This window comes from Neodiprion virginianus, chromosome 5 (assembly GCF_021901495.1).
Source record: "Neodiprion virginianus isolate iyNeoVirg1 chromosome 5, iyNeoVirg1.1, whole genome shotgun sequence".
Classification (NCBI taxonomy): Eukaryota; Metazoa; Arthropoda; class Insecta; order Hymenoptera; family Diprionidae; genus Neodiprion; species Neodiprion virginianus.
Genome location: NC_060881.1, coordinates 28449414 through 28470551, shown reverse-complemented (window position 1 = coordinate 28470551; position 21138 = coordinate 28449414). Strand labels below are relative to the sequence as shown.

At 40.7% G+C, this 21138-nt stretch overlaps 1 protein-coding gene across 3 annotated transcripts in view; it reads left to right on the top strand.

Annotated features, from left to right (window-relative positions):
* Window positions 1-21138, top strand: part of LOC124304959 (lachesin-like) — a 193282-nt gene that overhangs the window by 108837 nt on the left and 63307 nt on the right. The gene's annotated exons all lie outside the window — the stretch shown is intronic.

Genomic DNA, 21138 nt, shown 5'->3' with positions numbered 1-21138 from the left:
GATTTTGCGGTTGAACTAAAATCGAGGCCTTTTTTTTTTTGTAGAGTCAATTCTCTCAATCTAAGCAACATTGTAGATATAACAGAACTTCGTAAATATACTACTTTTTCAACGAACGTGTAAATCCATCTTTATTGTACCATCTATTGTAATTTAAGAGGTTTGTCGGAGAAAATTTGTATACTTTTTTTTTCTAAGATTCTCCTGAGGTTCCAAAAATTTTTGCAATTATTAGATTTTTTCGGAATTTATCATTGAGAATCGTTGAAAAACTCTCCTCAAAAGAACAACTGAAATTGTGTATAAAAAATGAACTGTTGAGAAAAGTTTTACCGTACATCTCATAGTGAAACAACGATTTTTTGAGAAAATCTATCGTTTTCCAACAATACCTCTGAATTTGCCGGAAGAATTGTACCCAATCATTTGTCGTAAACAGAACAGATTTAGAAAGTCTCCCCAGACTCTCTATGCACTAAACATTTGTCTGAGATGTATAAATTCATAGTTCCTGCATACAAAAAGAAAAAAGGAAAATATTGGATAAAAAAAAATGAAAAATGTAAACCGAGGAACTTGAAAATCGAGAAAACGGGATGCCGATGAACTTGGGTGAGGAGAGGGGGCGAAAGTTGGACTGCGGCCTTTCCTCTTTCCTTCCTGCAGGCGGCTATATATCGGAGGGGATGGCGGGCAGATAGCTGATCGGCAGGAGGATCACGCAGGCGGCATAACGGAGTTGCGAGGTACGGCGGGTGTCCGAAGTCCAGAACGCAAGAGCGGCGGGGGGGGGGGGGGGGAGGCGGCGTCCCTTATCTGTAATTTATACTTTCAATTTACACCACCAGGCGGCGCTCTGATGCGCGACGCAATCGCCGGCCTAACCCTCGGGGCATTTGCTTTTATACGCGCTATAAGTGTCCTCGCGATGTTTATTAGCAATTTTATTATTATTATATTTTTCCCCGTCCCTATTTCCCACCTCCGTCGCCTCACTCTATGCAATATCTATACCGCTGTCCTCCTCCTTCTCGTCCTTATTTCATTTCATTTTCCCAAACACACTTTTTTTTCTCCTCTTTACTCTTTCGCCTTTTCCTCTTCCAGAGCAGACTGTCCCTACACAATTTAGCAAAAATAACAACCCCCCCCCCTCCCCCCCCCGATTCCCGATTGCTTTTCCTCTCTCTTTATTTTTCGTTTTTTTTTTTTTTTTTTTTTTTTTTGTTTCGTTCACACCAACTTGAGCACCGGTCAAAGCACGAAACTTGAAACTCGAAACACAAAACACGAAGCTTGAAATCTGAAACGCGAGTTCGTTCTGATCAAATATACCTGTATAAAATACAGGAATTCAGTGGAAACAAACGGACAAACATACGAAGAGAAAACTACGGTGGTCTAAATTTCACCCCCTGAATTCAATTTGAACGATGAATTCGCAATTTTGGTATCCTGCATCTTTCGGAAGCTCTATCTCTCTCTCTCTCTCTCTCTCTCTCTCTCTCTCTCTCTCTCTCGTATACAGCGTGCATTGCCCTTCGGTCCCGTTGCTCAGGGTACATGCTCGTACATTTTAATTACGAGTTCATAATTTGCTGATTAAGGGTCTAACTAAGTAACTCGCCCTCTTCCCCACGCCCCGTGAAAGCACTTCGGCCAGCACTGCTCCTCGCTCAGCACCCTAATTGAACGACTATTGCGCCAATGCTAGATGCCGAGATGCTCACCCTTTATTACACGCTCGCAGCGTAGGCGAACACCCCCATCTTACCATTCTCCCAACACTCGACTTCTTATCAACGTTTCGTCGGGCATTTTCGCGATCAAATCTACTCCAGACGGTTATTGTAATTATTGCCAGTCTCGCCGTTCATCAAACTCAAACCAAAACCATATTTTCGAGTCCTTTACGTAAGAACGTTAATTCAAACTCACGGAGTGTAAAATTGATCGCATAGATTTTCAACCTCTAGAAATGTTCTCATCAAAAGTATATAATATTCAAGACAAGAGACGAGTATGATGTTTCAAAATAAATTCATTACGCGATCTCCGATGTATTAATGTTTTTTTACAAACAATCTCCAAAAGAGGCGACCTCTCTATGTCTGTCCTTTGAATCCTTGATCCATGCCTTTTGTCCTTGCAGAATTGGTAACAATTTTGTTGAATCTCTACGGGCAAATTCGGTGAAGCCTGTTTGTCAGACCCTCAACTCTTGAGCTTGATGAAAACATTCGTCTAAAATTCGTTGAAGTACTTTCTGAACCCCGTCGAAACGCAAGTTTCTAATGAATCCTGAAGAGGTTTGTTTAATATCCCGGATTATTGCTACCAGCGAAAAGTTTTGCGAGTTTTTAACATTTTTTTTTCCCTAACGTTTTGAAATTTCTCCGTCCTTTCATTCTACCGTCTCGGAGAAGAAACAAAATTTTCATAAACCGGAACCTCAACGGATAAAATCGAGTTTTTCCAGCAAGGATATCAGACCGTTCGCTTGAACCCATGGAAGTTTCATATACCTATGTAATAAGGAAGTTATCCTGGCGACGATATTAAGCGGTAGTAACAACGATGATCACCACCCAGCCATCTTAGGGTTGTTTTTTTTTTTTTTTTTTTTTTCATCCCCCCGGCTCTTTCGAAGGAGGGTCGAATCGTCATCGATCAGTGGCGGTTTATGGGATTGCGAATCACGAACTATACCCCCGAACGGCACGGTGTATAACCGGCCCAGATACAGACCTCGGTGGGGATATAACGTTTGTTTTAAGGCCGTCGGGCCAATCAACTGCAGTGGCCCTTCGTCGACTGTAATCGCTCTTTGGAGACTCGCGAATTTATTGATACTATACAGTTTAACGTCGGGCGTGCTGTTCGCCGGCTCGAGGATCGATCCGGGAAGAAATACCCAGGGAGCTGGGAGGCGGAGAGATAGAGACCGATCAGAAGAGGAGGAAGAGAGAGATAAGGAGAGAAAGAATGAGGAGAGAGGCTTGAAGATGGAAGAAATTGCGAGAGAGAGGGTTGCGGTTATGTGCAACGGGGTGAGTGAGTCACTCTCCTAAGTCATGCTGTCGACTGCGTAGTCGTTAAACCTTGTTGAAATGCAGAGGAGACGAGAGAGGCAGAGAGAGAGAGAGAGAGAGAGAGAGAGAGAGAGAGAGAGAGAGAGAGAGAGAGAGAGAGAGAGAGAGAGAGAGGCGTTCCGTTCTTGGGGGATACCGAAGTCTTTCCTTTCTTCCTGGCACGCGCACCGACAACGCTTGAAGAATATTAAATTCTCGACTGCGCATAAATTAAAAGATAGCGGTTTTCCTTTCGCGGTACGCATAAATTATCAAAACTATCCTAATCTCGCATTACACCCGTTTATGTATGTACATCCCACCGTGCTGATACATAAACCCCCTGTCATGCATAATATATACATATACATATACATGTACATATACATACAGTCCATGTACATCATCCCGTTGTATACCTGCAGGGTGGACAATCTCTGTACGGGGTTGGCTCGTGGCTGTTGAATCCACCGGGAAAATTAACAACCCCGAGATAATAACAATCTTCAACTCGAAAATTCATCATGTAGTTCATTATTATCCTCCCGGTGGTCGTGTAACATTCTTGGAAACGATTCTTTTCGGTCGCAACTAAACGTCAGGGTCAAATTTAAGTGCATCTAATGAAGACGTGTTCGAGATACCGTCGCTTGATACAAGCTCGATGATGAGATAAGATAGCAGGGTTGAGCTGAAATGTCGGATCATGGAGGGATAACTGATTGTGAGCCAAAATTGTCGTTGGATCAAAAGTAGAAACCATATATTCGACAACCAAGTATCTACACACTTGATGAGCAACCATTTCATAAAAATCAACTCGCCTTGAGCCACTCGTGGTAATTTCAATTCGTTATATTATCAGAGAAAATCGTTCAATTACTTTTCACGAAGAACAACATGAACGATCGTAAGACACCAAAATTTCATTAACCTTTCCAGTGAGAGACCGAGGATAGTCAACCATTATTCGAAACCTAGTGTGCGACTGGAGGTTGAAATGTTCACGTCACTCAACATCGGAATTTTAACTTCGAAAAATTTTTCTACGGTAAAATGCATGAATGGCTAAATTGCCTATCAAAAACTAACAAGGTAGAGTACCGAAACAAAAGTATCGTGCGTATCTAAGCGCCATGATGGAAGAATAAAGAAAAAAGAAGAAAAACTATGGTGAATTGGGCCGAGCAGGCCGTTGAATTGGTATCCATAACAACACTCCCCCCCACCCCCTTGCCCCTTTGATTAAAACCATTCAAACGGTGAATTCTGATGTTTGAAACACGAGTTGAAGGACGTAGAGTTCGAAACCGGGGTGCGTGAGAGGTTGGTTATACGTACCTGGTACGTGGAGGTTCTCGGGCGGCAGATTTATACGGAATAAAATATTTTAATTTGCATTTTTAAACAGGTAGCCCATCTCTCTCCGGAGAGCAACCCGTCTTCTTTTTTTTTTTTTTTTTTTTTCTTGCCCCTCCCTTCTCGTTCCACCTTCACCGTTATTTCTCCCTCGGTTATATTTTCTCCCTCGCACCTCGTAATACGCGTTCTCACTTTCTTCTCGTTGCCAATTTATCATTCCCAACTTATTTCATCCCCTTGCTCTCCCTCGCTCTTTCTCATTCTCTATTTCACTCCCTCTCTCGCCAGCCTCCGGCCGCATTTTTCACACTCTCCTTGTCTCCTTTCTCCGAATACATTCACCCCCTTTCCCTCTGACTCTCGCCTCATGTTTTTACCACCAAAACGCAACGTCGTTTAACCCTTTTCACAAAAGGATACACACTCACAAAAATGGCTTAGAGAAAATTTTCATCTCGCCCCATCACGTTTTGCTAACCGCAATTTACTCGCTATTATAAAAAGAAAAGATAACGGGGAAAAGAGAAGCACAAACATCAAGATTGCACGACCGAGTTAAAAGGAATTTTCAAAACATTTGTCTACAAGAATCTTGACACAAGGATGTATAATTAAAACGTTTAAAGTGTTCCAACTTTACTATATTAGATAGTAGGAATACTGTTTGTATTTGTATTCACAACGAGTGACACCGATAGTACTATTCGAGATTCTGTAAACGTTTTTTTCTCCCTCCTAAATTTTTGATTCAGAAGATGCGGCCCATTCTATCCTCGAAGAATCATTGAGCATCGATTTATTGACGCTTCCCTTACGACTTTTATCTGTCTAATGAGCTCCACAGGAGCCAGTTTCGGGTCCTTCGTAGCGCCGATACTTTTAAGGCGAACCAAGGTGGAAACTGGGGGCACTTACTTCGGACCTGAAACTTTCTGCCAGTAACACGCCACCTTAAAGGACGAGCGTGCTCCGTTAATGGGAGAGGGGGACTCGTCGATGAGCCTTGCATTTTAATCAAATGACAAACCGCACGCGCATTGGCGGACGCGTGCTCCCTGTGTGTGTGTGTGTGTGTGTGCGTGGATGCGTGTGTGTATGTTGAAAATTAGGAAGTTCCTGGAAGGAATTTTCCGAACGAGCCTCGCGAGGCGACACTTTCCAGCCTTTACGAGCTAAAGTTTTAATGACACCTGGTAGAGGCGTTCGACTACGGCACACCTTGGCTGCACGTGTGTACAGCTTCACGTACATGAACAGTTTCGGCTCCGCCGTTTATGGATTTTTATTGGCCAACAACCTTGCTGCAGTTTCGAAAGGAAAAACTTTCCCGTCTCGTTATATTTCGAGGAGCAGTTATAGCCATCTCAATGGGATACCTAATCTCGAACCAGTCACGAGGCTCAGCCTCCAACCGTTCAAGATCCAAGAGAGAAGAGGGACTGGAGGAAGTGTGCGTCAGCTGGCAAAACGTTTGCTTTGCGGGTGAAAAGTTTCTTCCCACTTTGTTAGCTCGGCTTCTGGACTTTCGCAAACAAGTCCATTATATGCACTGTATTATACGTATGTCCACCAACTTGATACTATGCTAACTTCCGTGAATGATCGTTATTATTCAGAAATAACGGTTCCTGGGCTTCCACAATTTCATCGCTACACCGATAATCGCCGTGTGTAGAAACGAATATCAAACGATTCGAGGTCACTCTGGACATTGAAGATGACGGCGACTTTGGAACCCTTCGAGAATCTGGGACTTTTCGCAAACTGCATTCGTGCAGGAAGTGAAAGTGTTTCGATAATGCTTAGTGATTCTCAGAGGAAAGTTGATGTTCAAGTTTGCGGGAAATCGTGGCCAACGTAGGAAACATTTTACGGACGTTGTATAGACACACATAACGGTTTCACTGTTGAGGTAACACTGTAGTTGATTCCATTCCCGAGTCCAAAGTCGTTGGAAGTGAAGAATTCCGTTTTGAGTCCCACTTTTGGATCAATAGAGATGCATAATGATAACATATGTATTGATGTGACGATGTAGTTGAACTTCGTTTCCAAGTTCAAAGTCGATTGCAAATGAAGAGTTCCATTTTGAGTCCCACTTCTGGACCGGTAGAGATGCATAATGATAACATCTCTATTGATGCGACGATGTAGTTGAACTTCGTTTCCAAGTTCAAAGTCGTTTCGAAATGAAGAGTTCCACTTTGAGTCCCACTTTTGGCCTAGAGTAGATACGTTATAATGGGCGATGTCTTGAAAATGTTCCATCGAGTGACGGTGCGGCTCCTTATAAATTGAAATGTCTCATTCTCTCGTCTTCGCGGGCTCTCGGCTCTCTTTCTCGTTTGATACGATTCAATAACCAGGTTTTCGAAGGGGTGAGTGTACGCGAGAGGGGAGCATTACGTCAATTTGCATCCTCATCCCGCGCCGAGGCGGCTGGTATTCCCGTGCGGAAAGGCACGCCAAGCGGTTGGGTGTGCGGATTTCGTTTGCGCTCGCTACTTCGCACAGGTGCGGATAAATGTATTGAGCCCACGTTTCTCCCTATGTATATATACAGACGAACAATCCTTGCCTATATATCCAGGCGTCGCCGCGCTGCTTGGATGATGTTTGAACGCATTTGAATATCAGGAAATGAAGCCACCGATCCCGGGAGGACTCACCCTTCCTACCTATCCTATCCTATCCTACCGCCTCGCGCCTGCAGAGACTCCAGAGCCATTTGAATAATACTTTGCATTTAAATGTCGTACTCGATAAAAGAAACTATCCAGTCCTTGAAGGCGTCATATTACTCACCATTATCCACTCTTCTAACCAGCTTCGTCGCACGGATATTACTGGAAACATATTCTCGGACCTTGCGAGTCCCTGTCAGATATCCCGATGGAAGGAATCAGGAAACAGAAGGTTTCATTTATTCAAACCAGCGTTCGAGATTTAAACCCTGCTGCCGGATCATTCTTCAGGCCAGTTTCGAATTCGCCCGTTGATCAGTGAGCCGACGATTTTACTGTATCCTTGTTCCGCGGATTTCACTGATTCTCCTTAGGCTGAATTGGGTCTTCGCGAAGGATTGAAACGAGTTCTGGGAACCTCTTCTCAGATGTCAATAGACTCAGAGAAAATACGAGTCCAATCCTTTCGAAGATCCTTTAATGGATGTACTGTCCTTAGGCTTTCCGGAGAGTCAGCTTATATCGCTATTCAGGATAATTAGTTATCGTTCATTTCCAATGGATCACTTGCGATTCCAGAGGCTCGGACTCCGACCGTCCCACCACATCGATCCCTGAAACGACATCGTACAGTGAATTACGGACCATGCCGTGAGCCAACTATTCCTGTAAAAGCCTTTTCATAAGCACCGGATCGTGTTTGTTGCTGTCAATTTTCACGGGGTAAAGATTTGAACTTCGAAAGGGTGAGAGCGGTGTATATAGAACAAAATTGAGAGCTCCGAAGAGCCACGAGGAGGATTTCATCCAATTAAGGAAATTCGGTAGCTCTCGTCATCACCGTCGGGGGGTGATTATTTGGATTCGTCGGTGAAGTGCGAGAAGTTCAAAGACTTTCACTCCTTTTGTTTTACAATTGCTCGCCGATATTTTCTCATCCTTCCACTTCCCCAGCTTCTCTATCTCCCCTCGGCGAACCTCGAAACCCAAAAGTAAACGCACTACGAATCTCTGTTTACTCTCATAACCCTGAGGGGCCAATAAATAAACTTTAGTTTCGACTGATTACCGCAGTACAACATATTCAGAAATAATTCTAACGTATGTTTTACTGCAAAGTTCTGCTTTCGATCTGGGGCTGCTCTGGTTGGTTGTTTCTTTGGTTCTAGCAAGCTTGATTGGATCTTTGATAACTGTCGATAAGTGAACGGTACATTTTCACCTAACATCGTTTCCACGCATGGTTTCTTCCCAGTTCTTACCACTTCCTTTCCAAGACAAGGACTATTTATGACTCCTGCGCCTTGCGGCTTCGAAATTTATTCATTTCTCTGCGGCGCGGTTCGCCTCTTCATCTCTGAAGCTTTCATATTACACCACGGTATTGGATTTGGCCGGAATAAAAATCCAAGGTACCGAGTTATGCGGACGAAGCGGTATACCATTGAAATCATCGCAGCAGCAGCAGCAGCAGCAGCGGTATCATTTATCGTCGCTATGCGTTCCTACGTAGTTCAGTATTAATGGCGGGTGAAATAACGTTACATTTAACGACAAACATAATATTTCGCATAACGGAAGAACATACAATACACTGTATACTTATCGTTTCGAAAGAGCTCCTTACATAGTCATGAATACGAAAGTGCTGAAATGGTAAACAGGGCGAAACAAAGATTTAAAAGTTCCGACTGAAGTAGGTCGAGTTAAACTTAGTTTAAACGCCTTATATTTAAAAAAAAAAAAAAAAAAAAAAAAAAAAGAAACCCAAGCCATAAGTAATTTTATAATATTCAACGATGGAAACGATTCGATTTGCCAATGTAGTTAAACTGTAACTGATCTACGAATTTTTCACTCAACTCTTCATAAATCACAAAATAGGATGGTACAAAATCGTTGAATGTTTAGATCGGTGAAATTATACTTCATTGATCTTATTAAGAATTGATTTCATATGTTCGAATACAAACACTGGAGAATTCATTGATAAAACAAAATTGACCCCGATCTGTAGAAATTGGATTACTAAAAATTTTAAACTACAACGCGACCATTCTACGCTAAAATTCGTGACTCGTGATTAATTTAAATCCTGAGGAAAGATTCCTCGATTAAAATTGCAAATTGTATCGTTAGTTTGTTCCGTCAAATTTTTTTCCCGAACCGTGCGCCCTTCGGATACTCAAACTCGAGCGTCAGGATCGAGTTCCTCGATTTAGAGCAGCGTCTCTGCTGTATGCGGACATGCATAATGTACACCCCACTGTATTATTGCATACATATACCGATCGTGTGTATAAAAGTCGACAATATTCTCCGCCCGGGGAGAAAGAATATTTTCCTCAAGCGTCGCTGTGATCGAACTTTGTAATAAAAATAAAAACGTGCTTTACGAGAGGCGTTATTTTCTCTCAAAACAACTCGGCTGGGAGAAGAAAAAGGAGGGAATAAGAATAAAAAAAAAAAAAAAAAAGAAAAAGAAGAACAAGAAAACCCACGTATAAGCAAAAGACAGGAACGAGACGAATATTCCCGATTTAAGTCAGATGTATATTTCAGATATATATATATATACCGTACTGTTTCATGTATACTATTTCAGATATATTGTCTACTTTTCCCTGCAGTTTTTGAACAATTTTATTCCCCATACCGCAGGAAATTTATACCGTAAGTATAATACGAAGACACATCGCGTGTATATACATATATATATATATATATATATATATATATATATATATATATATATATATATATGTGTGTGTGTGTGTACAGAGGTGCAGACGAATATTTCAATTCCTTTTTTAATCTTCTTTTCACTCAGCGTTTCCGCTCAAGATTCATCGCGCTCATCTGCGAATGGTAATTTCTTCGTTTTTCAAAACGCCTTTCTTTTTTTTTCCCCCTCCTCGCCCTTCAAGCCCTTTTAATAAATGCCGGGGTAGCGATAAGACCGCAAAGTGCATTGTTCAAGTGGGTGGATATTTTTGCGTCGATGGTAATTTTTTCACCGAAAGAGATTAATCTCACGCAAGGCGCAACAGTGGAAGAGATTAATTTAGGAAGAGGGGGGGGGGGGGGGGGGGGGGGGGGGTTTAGAAAAGAGCGAAATTAAACAACCAATTAATATTCCTGTTTCCGGAGATATCGGACGTTTTTAAAAACTATGTGATATAAGAGAAAAAAGGTAAAAAAAGCGCTACACGCAACGAATTCCGTCTCAAATCCTTCTGTAATGTAATCTCTGTATTTTAACCTGTTTAAATAAGTAATCAACATTTTACAGAGTGAAAAGTAAACAAAAATTTCTTACCAAACAAGGGCTGGTAATAATTTCTGATACTGGAAACGAGAAGAAAAAAAAATAAAAAATTACTAGAACGAATAATTTCGAAGTGAGTTATATAAAGTTTTTCTTTCGAAAAGAAAAGAAAAAAAAAACCCAATTCCAATTTTGCCGCATAATCGGTGAGTAATAATGTTGATTTTGAGAAAGTTTATGTGTGGGATAGGTGTGTGGAAACGTCAAGGAATAATTTGGTCGTAGTCAAAGAGAGAGAGAGAGAGAGAGAGTGAGAGGGAGGGAGGGAGGGACGTTCTTGTCTCCTGCCTTCCTTAAATTTCTCCTTTTTCTACAACGTCGATGTTTTTTACCCGACGATGTTCGAGTCAGAAATTGATCGGCAGTTTTCATTGTTCGAAAGTAACGGGATGACATCTGAATATTCTACAGACTTCACTTACGTCTAGAATATCCCGGCTGCATGGGTTCTTTGTCTCCCCCGTCATTGTCCAATGGCGGTAACATCTGCTGCCGATAGAAAAGCGGAGGAGAGAGAGAGAGAGAGAGAGAGTAAGAAAAAAAGAGAAACTTGAGACTCGCGCTGATATATACCTTATATGTATATACCTTATACCTTATACCTTATAACTATCCACCCATAACGCTGCGCGAGATAAGAAGAGACGAGGGAAGTCAGGGATGAACAAGCTGGATCTATAGGCATGCATAAGTGACTCGGGGAAAATTTAAACTATCGAACAACAACGTCGATATTACCTAATGATGGCAATAATGCTACACCCTGTATAATATATATATATAATATATACATATATAATGTCGGTGATTAATAATAAGCCGATTCGAGTGCGTGAACACAAATAAACAAGGACTAGAATTAATTATCTTTGGCTCTTGATGGAACGGTTCAATTTTAATTACATAACCAACTCATTACACGGAATCTGCGATAATTCCTAAATACATACCACGTTTCGCTTGAATTGACGAACAGCTCGTGTCTTTTACCTTTCACAAGTGTTAATTGCATTCGGGCAAAAATTCGCAAGGTCGTTGAAAATGATTTATATATATATATTGGAATTCGGTACAAAAACCGAACTTAATCTACAAGCATTAATTGATGTTGGAATTGGAAGGTGATCGAGGTACCTACGAAATTTCTTTGCGTTCTCACAATTGATCATAAAAATGTCATTCGGGCTTTCGATCCCGATACGCAATTGCAGATTATAAAAATCACGAAGCCCAATTTATTGTTTCGAGTGTTTTTATTTAAAAAAAATTTTTTTTTTCTTTTCTTTGGTATCCGATATAAGAAGTCATCAATACCACGAGTCGCCAAATTTTTTCCCTATCGACGGGACTTGCTCTAAATTCGTACCCAGAAAACGCCTCCTTACGGTGCAATAAAAAAAAAAAAAAAGAACGAAAGGTTAATTTTTGGCGCTGTCAGTTGTTACAACAGTTTTCAAAAGTTCGCGATATTTTGTCCGAATGAGTACGCGTCAAAACAGGACGTTTTTTTTATCAAACCACAACTCGATTAACACTCGTCCAGACTAAACAGACCTCGAGCAAGAAACACAAAACTATGGAATACAAAAGATGTAAAAGCTCATTTCACCAGCGTTAATGCGGGGGGGGGGGGGAGGGGAGGGAAAGCTACGAAACACAACTAAACCCAATACTCAATATCGTGATAAAAAGTGTGACATAAAATCTGTTCCCTGTGTAATCCTATTTTACACAAACTTAATTCCGTGACAGAAATATTGTAACAAAGAAATATTTTTCTCGACCTTAGTCAATTCGATTTTCTGTCGCCACTTTTTGAATTTAACCTATTCAACCAGCTTGCAGGAGTTCTTTCTTCTTTTCTTTTTGTTTTTTTCTTTTTTTTCTATTTTTTTTGTTGTAGTTTAGCCTCGGATACGGCGCCCCCTTAATTCGGACCTGGTAACAATGCAACCTTGTTAACGCTTGTGTTGCGTGTGCATAGGCGAATAAGCGGGAATATACCGACGATATATATTCCAGGGTGGATGGTAAACACAGAAACGCAACGTTCAGCGGACCTCGGCGTCTTTGGTAGTTCGGTACCAAAATATAACTGGATGCTTAGGGACCGGGAGGAATTCCCACCCCAATTCGAGTAATGGAGTCTGAAACATCCAGCTCTCGCACCCTCGTCTTCGCTTCTCGCCTTTCGCCTTTCGCCTTTCGTGCTTTCGCTTCCATTTCGGCCAGTAAAGTAGGCGGGCAGGTAACGCGGCATTGCCGACTACTTTTCCCCCTACAAAAGGTGCCCTCTCATCGACTCTATTCGAGAAACCGAGCGACGACGCGCCGAAGAAACTCGGAAAATTCTCACGACGACGGTACGCCGGGGGTGAATTTACCAACCATGGAAAACCTTCGCTCCGCAAGGATTCGACGTCTCTTCTTCTTTTTGCTTTCCTCCTTTTCTCTCACCCGATAATCCTAGTCACCTGAAAAAGTGGGAAGGAGGATTAATTTTTTTTTTCATCTTTATTTATTTATTTACTTTCTTTTTATTTTTTTTCCTAATTCTCGTCTTCACCTTTTACGGTGTTTTACAGGGAGTCGTCGACCTTTTACGCTCGACTTTTAACCCGACTTTGAACCGTCTGAAATATGCTACACGTATAATGTTATACCTTTATTTTCACCTTTGACATTTGAAAATGTTCCGTAACTGTTTAATTGTATTAAATATTCGTTCACGACGAGCTTTTTCAACGCTTTTCAAAACAATAAGTTCAAACCGGTGTGTTTATGATTTTGATGAAATTTGATACACGTTACATTCCGATACTTGGAATAATTCGTTGGTTCGAAGCCAGACTTTGCGTGTTACAATTTAGAAACCTGATCTAAAATCCCACAAAGTCACGAGCTTACAAAATCATACCGAGCGTATCAAATTTTCCCCCCTTCAGTAATCGCAGATTTTAAATCAAGTAGCGATTCCTCGTCTCGTCAATATAATTCCAACGTTTCAACCAGAGCTTTTTTTTTGTTCAACTCGAGAAAAGGGATGTTAAAAAAGCCGCGTATGATTCTCGGGGCACGCCGAGATAGCCGGTCGATAGTTTACCAACGGACCGGAAATCAGGGTCACAGATAGACGTCGATGGTTTCCAGATATCGGAGCACCTTGCCTGTTATGTGTATAGACGGATATCTATCGCTTCATACGGTATTCCGCGAGCGGTGTAAGAAGAGGAGAAAGGGCACTGGAAAAGTGCAGAAAAGAAAATAAAATGTGAAAACAAAAAACAAAAAAAAAACAAATAAAATAAAGGAAAATCCCGCGAGTTTAAGGAACACGGTGCTTGATCAGGGACAAGATAAACACGGTGCAGGAGGCATCAAAATGGCGTCCGGGGTTCAATTTACAGCCGTTCAGGCGAGAGAGGTGAATCGGGCCCTCCCGACTTTGAGATCCACTGACCCATGATAAGTCCGAACAGTCTTTCTCCCTCTCTCTCTCTCTCTCTCTCTCTCTCTCTCTCTCTCTCTGTATATCCGTATTTTACAATCGGGGATTTTATTGAAATCCCCACTCGTCCTCCTTCCACCCTTCCCCTTTTCCCCCTCCTTCAATCCTCCGTATAAACTCTTCGGCGGGCACGTTTATCCGTCAGATAAATTTCCTAACAGTCTGTATATAAATACCTTACACACACATATATATATATATATACACGTAAAGTATATGTATAACGATATTTTATGTGAAGGGAAAATGGTTTTATATTATTGATTTTACCAATTATGGGGGAAAGGATTGCTTCTTTTTTTTTTTTTTTTTTTTTTTATTCATAGAAATGCATCGTTTTATTCGATGTGAAAACAATTGTCAGAAAAAGAACTTTAGTCGTCGAAGTGAAACTTGAGATTCTTCGGATAGTGGAGAAACGTAAAGATAATAATCTGAGTTTTTGATATTTATGTGAAGTGATAAATACGTGTAAAATAATTTTTTGAGATGTATCTAACATGTTTTTGTGTAACTGATTATTTAAAACTTGACATTTGAAACGTAAGGATGAAATACTGAAAACTGTAATTTGTAATAATCAATTCTCGTCAATTACGAAAAAATAATTAAAAAAAAAAAAACGCATTTTCACCTGTAGTTTTGTAAATATTTTAATCCAAATGATCAAAAATTCACGAAAATATCAGTCAGCCATATTTAAATTACATATCTGACTCGTGAAAATGTGGATAAAAAAAACGTGCCGATATTTGAATTCAATCATTCAACCGCGCGTGCGCGTTCTTTTTTTTTTTTTTTTCTTTGTCATTTTATAATTTTTCTTCGATACAAATTGTCCTTTGTGTCGAAACTGCGTTGTTTAATTACTCATTTTGTAATTTTGTAATCTTGCGCTATCGTCGATCCTTTTTTGGTAATTGCAACGCAGAATCAGTTTGTTCGGTTTACTCCACTTGTTTAGTTAAACAAGGCTTTAACGTCAATTTATCGTTGCACGAGGATTAAATTTTCGCAACAGTTGCAACAATATTTTTCGACTTTGGTAAAATATGAAAATAGTTAAGGACCGAGCGATAACCGTTACTAAAAATTTCTCTCAGTGTGGATATCAGAACTGCCGGGTTGATATCCTTCGACTTTTCTGCGCAGATAAAACGTAAGCTCCGGTGAACAAACCGTTAGCGAAAACAGTTCCAGTGCAGTTTCGGTCACTTATTCTTCCCCCGGTTCTTCTTTGAGGGTGGAACGCGATATCCGTAACTTTGCCTCCCTATCGAATTCCTGGAAAAGCTCACTTCCGGCTCCTGACTCATGGCCGATACTCCCTCCCGTTATCGTATTGCTTGGCAGCGATAGACTTCGGCCAATTCCTATTCCGTTATCAGGACTGGATGGAATTTAACAGCTGCTCCTCTTGCAGCTGCATACGCGTCTGGATGCAAACAACCTCGTCGACTGCCAATTGCTCCGTGTTTACTGCTAATTGAACCGAACGCCGGACACCGACATTTATGATCCCCAGGTAACTCGGTCTCGAACAAGATCGCTGCCCAAGCTTTTCCGAAATGATCGATTGACTTCAAAAAAAAAAAAAAAGACAAAAGGCAAAAAGAAAAAACTGTCGAACAGAATTCAAAAATTTTAACCGAAATTCATCGTCTTCGGTTTATTTACTGCAACGTTATTTTGTCACGGAAGGAAAAATTTTTCAAACAAAACACAATTGTCAGGAAATTTTGCGACAAGTTTGTGGAAATTAATTTTACACAAATCGTCTGACATTTTTACATACATTTTTTTCTCTTTTCTATCATAGAAAAATAACTCGAATAATTGTTGCGACGATAGTGAAAATACTTGTCAAACAGCAGGTCCTTGGTGATGTGTCGATAATTTATTTATTCACACAATTCTTCAAACTTGTACAAAGTTGATCGGTAATCGTCGAATAATATGTGAGTATTGTGAAATTGTTGTTAATATTTTGCTTCACACCGAGAGAAATTTTTAGTTCCGATTACCGGTCAGTCCTTGAATATTTTCATTTTTTACCACGATCGAAAAATATTGTTCTAGATAGAAAATGAAAATTAATTTTCTAGCCGTTACCGGAAAGTCTAGTATCCGTTACTATTCTTTCTCATTACGATCATTGTTGCTACATTTTCTTGCAACTGTTGCGAAAATTTTTCTCAGCGTTATTCCTCGTTTTTTATTTTCCATTCAGCAGCGACACTTTTGAACATGTGAAAACAGAAATGAGAAACTCAGCTCTGGTTGACGACTCGAACTTGTTTTCCAGACACACTTTCGCATAATCACGGGATCGGTGACCGTTCGAGCGAGAAGTTTTACGGTCTTGATACGATGACCATATTCTCCTTGCGCGAGTCGGTACTTCCTCAAGATTACTATTCTTCCACCGAAACAACTGCCCGGTATTTTCAACCCTTGTATTATTACAACGCGACTGTATTATCATCGCGCGAAATGGTCCGTTCAAACGACCACGTTTATCGCCTCGAAGACACAGCACGAGTCTCTGTTCTGCAAACATTTTTCTCATATAAATTCAGGCTCACCGCAATTACAAATTATTCCAACTACCCCTGTTCGCGGGTTTTTTTCGCAGAATTTTTTGAAGGAACAAGTAGAAGAGAGTCGCGAAGCGGTTATACATTTTTGTATTTTCTAATTATTAAATAGATTACGTTTTAAAAATATCTTTTATAGAATTTTAAAATATCCATGAAGTCGAAACATGGAAGAGTGCAAATTTAGAACGGTATATGATTAGTTATATATTTTGACTGTGGCCACGCTTTGGATTTTCTACGTTTTCACTGTTCCACAATATCTCGACTTTTCGCATTTTGAAATTCTATGAAACGAAGTTTTGTTCTTTTGAACAATTCGATTCAATTTTAACTTCCATGGCAGTTCTAACGGAAATGAATCGATTCTCAATGTTTTATCGTAAAACCTATACTTTTTCCTCTTAAATACTTTCTCTCAATAAACGATTATGTTTTACCCAATTTACATATTTATTTAAAAAAAAAAAAAAAAAAATATTGAAATCTTGTAATATTCAGAAAACATTTTTTTTTTTTTTTTTTTTTATCTTCCAATCTTGCTTTCAAAACCTTTTTCATTTGTCCGCCGAGTCCGTTTTTGAGATCATTCCGAAAGTTTGTCCGACAGACCGACAGAATCTTTCCTTTTCACGTCGATAAGAAGTATCGAGAAAAAAACTGGTTATCCGACTTGGAATTTTTAATTTTTTTTTCTTCTCTTCCTCTTCCCTTTTTTTTCTCTTCTGAAACCTTGACATTTGCACACGATATTTCACCGTCCGTAAAAACTAACGATTCGTAAAAACATCCGCCAGATTGAAAGAGCAAAAAAAAAAAAAACATTTCGGAATGTTGCACGGGAGGAATAATAATTCAGCCGGTCGTAATCTCGATTTTTTCGCGCGCACGCAAAATAAGAAAAATAAAAATTAAAAACAAAATCAAACAAATGAGTAAAAAAAAAAAAAAAGAAGAGAAACCAAACAAACAAGGCACTAATGACATACCGTGAGCCGCAGCTTTCGAAGGCTATTGGTAACGATAGGAAGACAGACGTGCTGGGGGGGGAGGGAGGGTGGGGGGGAGAAGAGGGGGAAGGAGATATCTACGATTGCTTGGGTGAGGTCGGTGGGACACGGGCAGTTTGTTTCCATCAGCGGCACCTTTCCGCCCTTCTCCCCCCCCCCCCCCCACATACACACTTTTTCCCCTCCCTTTTCTCTCTTTTCCGTTTCCTTTTCCTCTTCCTCTTCCTCTACCTTTCTCCCCGGTCCGCTGCTCATCCCCGCGAACACACGCACGCACACGTGCCCAACTTTCCGAAGCAATAAATATGGGGTGAAGCAGAGGGTGGTATCGAATCGGGGCGAATAAAGATAAAAAGAAATTACAGGCCTCTCAGACGCACTTCGACTCCCCGGATCATTCTCAGCGTATCTTCTTGCTCTCTTGGCTCCGAGGGTAGAGGCATTCGAAATCCCCTACCGACACCCTTCACCAGTCACCCTTCCACTTTTCTCGACCTCCCCCCCCCCCCCCCTGCCCCTCATGCCATGCGCCTCCGCCGTGCTCTTAACCTGAATTATAGATGTCCTTCGCAGGACCCATCGGCCCATCTTCGCGTGAAGGATGGAATCCTTGAGACCTTATACCTTACATATATATATATATATATATAAATATACCACGGACTCCACGCTTCTGTACATACATGTGGCAAAACCGTCCCGCTTCGGGTATATTGGATACCTTGGAAAGCCGAAACCTTCGTCCTTCCTACGGCCGGCATAAGATTGTCCGACTCTTACAGGACTGCCGGATAAATTTTGGTGATATTTGGCCGCGACGTACTTTATGGAGTTTCATCTGAAAAATACCTAACCTAACACCCCTGGCGGAGGGAGCGACGGCGGGGGGGGGGAGGGGGTGATAGAGCCGTTTGTCGGAGGCTCAATTGCTTTTTGACTTACTGCTGCAAGCGGCCAGCCCTTATTTTTTTTTTTTTTTATTTTTTTCTACTCCAACATCCCTCTTCGTTTCGACTCTCTATTTGAGCTTCTGCGTACGACGTTATAATATCCTGCACACGCGATCTCTCACCGACGGTGGCTTTTTCATCCCTCGACACCCTTTTCTCGATCTCTCCATTTTCTATTTCGTTGGGTTTACGTTTTTACGTTTTTTATTTTTTTTATTTTTTTTATTCCTCACCCTTCAAACTGGAACGGTCAGCTTTCACAGCTTTCACCCTCGACGTTTGACCCACCGTTGAGTGTAACACACATGTCGAAAAAAACGAAACGCTTTTCGTTTCACGCTCTTCTTTACACCCGGAATCTCACGGATTGATCTGCTTTTTACGCTCCACGTTTATACGGACTTTGAGAACCGAATCTGCAACTCGATTATAGGGTATTGAAAAAGTTTTTTTTTTTAAATCCAGTGAAAATCGAAACGATCCCCGGGAGTTTTATCTGCTTCGGAAAGTGTGTACAGTGGAATCTCCGATTTTCACATACAAGTTCAAAATCCGGATGATGCAGGAATGAAAATATTGTACTTCGTTGACGTCGGATGGATAAAAGCGAAATATACAGCTACCGAAAAACTGTCTGCCCAGCGATTGGCTTCCAATAGTGTTCGCTGTTGATCGACTTTTAACTCTGAATCTGACGTTTTTTCATCGCATCAGTTCAATGGCGCAGAATCGACTCTAAATTTGGACGCCAAGTATTTTGCCTCCGAAGTTATAGCTGGTATTGAAGGTTGAGGAGGAGGTTGGTAGCAAACACTACTTACCCGAAAAATTTGGTCAACAAAATAAAAACCATCGCAATTTTCAACTGAACCAACACTGGTGACAAAAATTATTAATGCGAGAGTAAAATGATCGAAAAGAATCATTAATAAAATGTTTAATGAGCTGTTGCGTTAAACGATATTTGACTTCCATTGTATTCGTAATATCTATACTACGTTTATTATTAAAAACAAAAATTTCGGTCAGTTGGATTAAAAAAAATACTCGTACAGATACACCTAAGCTAATATATGAACGATTGATTAACGAATCGACTCTTTTATCCTCACAAAAATTTTCTTTCCTCAAAGTGAAATTTGCACGAACACGATCGGAGGTGAAGCTACACTTGAAGATTTTTCGAAAATGTTGAATGAAGTTTTGCTTATCTCGTTTCTCAGGGAGTGCGGAAATGTCTGGGAATTTGACGTTAACTGGAACGGAAATTCGAGGAACGAAGACGGTTCTCGGTCGAAGTGGCAGGTTCTGTATAAGCGAACGCAGACCGTGTGTATTCCACGTTACCCTGCACACGTTACTCGCGCATCATGCATATAGTACGAGAAAAAGCTTCTCGGGTTTTCGTAGGATATCTTTCTAGCTTGAGAAACTAGACTTGTTGGACGGAGCCGATATTACGACGCGGAAGCTCTAAAAGAACCGCCTTTCTCGACGGAGTTGCGTCGCCTCACCTCGCCTCACCTCCGCGTCAGCGTTTTTGAATTTCAAGAAAATGAAGCACCTTGATCGCATTTTCGCCAAGCCTTGCGTGGAAAATCGAATATAATAGATTTGTGTTATTTCATATACCACACGAATCAGAAAACAATTATAAATAGTTGGGGTCAAAATTGTACAGCTTTTGAACAAGGAAGAAATCACTTTTGCTGGACTCTGAAAATTTTTCCAATTTTTCCTGATATCTGTTATAATTCTGTTTTAAGATCGTCTTGAAATATCTGGAACAGTAAATCGAGTCACCCCTATTCAATAAATAACTCACAACTTGCAAGCTAATTAAGCTACAATATTTTGCAGGGTTTAGAAATTTTTTTCAATATTTCCTGGAATTTTCTATAATTCTCTTTTTAGATCGTCCTGTAAAGTCTAGAAGAATGAATCGAGTCATCACTATTTAGTGAATAATTCATAACTTCCAAACCCATCAAGGTACCTTATTCTCCAAGCTTTGCAAAAAATTTTCCAATCTTTCGTGGTCTCCTGTCATGTTTTTCAGACACTTGCGAACTGGCCAAAAATTCGGGTTGGTGTAACTGAGATTGCTGAGTAAATCCGCACGAAATTCCCGGTTTATTTGTAGGCCGGTAATGAAATGGAAAAATTCCTATAACGCATACGGGCAAAATTTTAACGGTTGTGGACACAAAAACTAGCTAAGTTTCCGGTCGGACTTTCGTTCGGAAAAACTGGCCACGTTCAGTTTGGCAGGGACCGATGAAATAACCGAAGAATCGTAAATGGGTGGCTGTATATATACGAACGAACGTAAAATAGCGATTAAATAGAAAGCTACGAGCGCAAAGCTTTTCTCCATCGGTTGTACGCGTTGCTGTAACTTTCGGTCTGGGCTCCAGGCTATACATACACGTAGATTCTCGTGACGATTGTCATTCGCAAAATTTGTTCCAGGGTATTTTTTATTGGTAGGTTGATAAAATCCGATCATCCGTGATCCGATATAAGTAATTCGGCACAAATTTTGAGGGTCGTATGTGAATGTTCTGGATTTTTACCCTCATAAACGTCTTTTTCCGAACTTCATTTGATCCTTTCCCTTTCGCTCTC